Here is a 1,224-nt window from a genome sequence, read left to right as displayed (position 1 = left end):
CAGTTTCAGGGCAGGATTCCTAAAAATGAACAACAGCCCTTTTCCACAGTAAAGCAAGCACTGACCCTTTTAATTTCAGGTGCAGGTGGTGGGCCAGCCTGGGCACTCGTTGGGCAGCAAGAGCTTTGTGTGGTGGCACCTTTGGTCTGCAGGAATCCTGGTCCATATGGTATTTTGAGACTGGGACTGGCAGTTTCAGGACAGGGCTGAAAAAAGAAAACAACAGCCATTATCCCGAGGAAACAAACCCTGGAACCTTTGGCTTTCAGGTACAGTTGGTGGGCCAGCTTGGGCACTCCTTAAGCAGCAAGAGCTCTCTGTGGTGGCACCTTTTGTCTGGGAGGAATCCTCGTCTGTATTCAATTTTGGGACTCGGACTGGTAGTTTCAGCTCAAGGCTGAAAATAGACAACGAAAGCCCTTACCCCCAGAAAAGCAAGTCTGGAACCTTTGGCTTTCAGGTGCAGTTGGTGGGCTAGCCTGGGCACTCCTTAAGCAGAAAGAGCTCTCTGTGGTTGCACCTTTTGTCTGGGAGGAATCCTCGTCTGTATTCAATTTTGGGACTCGGACTGGCAGTTTCAACGGAAGGCTGAAAATAGACAACGAAAGTCCTTACCCCCAGAAAAGCAAGCCTGGAACCTTTGGCTTTCAGGTGGAGGTAGTGGGCTAGCCTAGGCACTCCGTGGGCAGCAACATCTCTCTGTCCTGGCACCTTTTGTCTGGGAGCAATCTTCATCTGGATACCCTAACCGTAACCCTAGTAGCTTGCAGTCTCCTTTTTAAGGTTAGGGTTAGGGAATTGGCTATGTGCACAGCTTGCAGTCTCTTTTTTAAGGTTGGGGTTAGGGAACAGGGTTTGCACAGAACTTGCAGTCTCTTTTTTAAAGTTAGGGTTAGGGTAAAGGGTTTGAGCATTGCTTGCAGTCTGTTTTTTAAGGTTAGGGTTATTGAACTGGTTTTGTGCATAGCTTGCAGTCTCTTTTTTAGGTTAGGATTATTGAACTGATTTTGTGCATAGTTTGCAGTCTCTTTTTAAGGTTAGGGTTAGGGAACAGGGTTTGCGCATAGATTATAGTCTCTTTTTTAAGGTCAGGATTACGGAACCTGGTTTGAGCATAGCTTGCAGTCTTATTTTTAATGTTAGGGTTAGGGAAAAGTGTTTGCGCATAGCTTGCTGTCTCTTTTTTTAGGGTTAGGGTTAGGGAACAGGCTTTGGGCATAGCTT

This window comes from Lepidothrix coronata, unplaced genomic scaffold (assembly GCF_001604755.1).
Source record: "Lepidothrix coronata isolate B3197 unplaced genomic scaffold, Lepidothrix_coronata-1.0 Scaffold277, whole genome shotgun sequence".
NCBI lineage: Eukaryota > Metazoa > Chordata > Aves > Passeriformes > Pipridae > Lepidothrix > Lepidothrix coronata.
The sequence above is the reverse complement of the archived record's forward strand: the minus strand, read 5'-3'. Positions refer to the sequence as shown.